The sequence below is a fragment of the Lygodium microphyllum genome, chromosome 26 (genome assembly GCF_053477565.2).
Source record: "Lygodium microphyllum isolate KBCC chromosome 26, Lygodium_microphyllum_v1.1.10, whole genome shotgun sequence".
Classification (NCBI taxonomy): Eukaryota; Viridiplantae; Streptophyta; class Polypodiopsida; order Schizaeales; family Lygodiaceae; genus Lygodium; species Lygodium microphyllum.
The window spans coordinates 31,399,798-31,400,626 of record NC_141160.1 but is presented as its reverse complement, the minus strand read 5'-3'; the positions used below and the strand labels follow the sequence as shown (position 1 = coordinate 31,400,626).

The following is an 829-nucleotide window of genomic DNA, read 5'->3' as shown; positions in this document are numbered from 1 at the left end:
AAATGGGGGAATCGCGCACGGCGGCGTGGTTGTGTTTTGGTTTTCTGGGGGATCCTCTCCGACACGTTCGGGATCGCGAGAACGGCGCGTGTCCCTTGGTTTTTCTGTTTTGTTAGAAAAGGAAAAAACAAAACTCTGGTACACATACAGTGAATGGGTGCTTTTGCTCCCTGCCTGTGAGTCCCGTAGGCAGAGAGAGCGGTGCACGCGGAAGGAAGCGCAATAGCTGGCAAGCCCCCGGGGGGTATAAAGCAAAGGGTCGGGGCGCCAAGATCCTCATACCTTTCTCGGCCTTTTGGCTAAGATCAAGTGTAGTATCTGTTCTTATCAGTTTAATATCTGATACGTGGCCCATCGGGTCACTACGATATTAACCTAATTTCTTTCACGGGGGCAGCCCCATCCGGCAGCTTGCTGCCCGGGGCTGCGCGCGTCGCCTCCGTATTGCACTGCCTCGGAGCGCACGGCGCACCCCCTCCCCCCACAATTCTAAAGCGAAGGCGGACGGCTCAATCGTTTGTAAGCATTAACAAAACAGGCTCTCGGTGCATGCAGGGCAGCGAGCAGAAGAAGCTGGGCGTGATGGTCGACACTGGCAAGGCGAGCAGAGGCCATGCGCGTTGCCGGCGGGGCAGAGACGTCGGTCGCAGCTTCTGATTGGCGGGCGTCAGGATACGCCGTGGCTTGCGATACACGCCACCTTACCTTACCTTTTCTGGATATCGGTTGCCCGAAAGAGGCACGCACGCCCCGCAGAGGACTCTTCTCATAAATTACACCTTCCCCTACCTACTCCTTCCGGATCGGGGGCGGTCAGTCTCAACAACTC

General features: G+C 56.8%; 1 non-coding gene across 1 annotated transcript; it reads left to right on the top strand.

Moving 5' to 3' along the window:
• The first annotated feature begins 278 nt into the window (after positions 1-278).
• LOC148013107 (U2 spliceosomal RNA) lies at positions 279-477 on the top strand. Its single transcript, XR_015688991.1, has one exon. It is a non-coding gene; the product is annotated as a U2 spliceosomal RNA (small nuclear RNA).
• Positions 478-829: the final 352 nt, after the last annotated feature.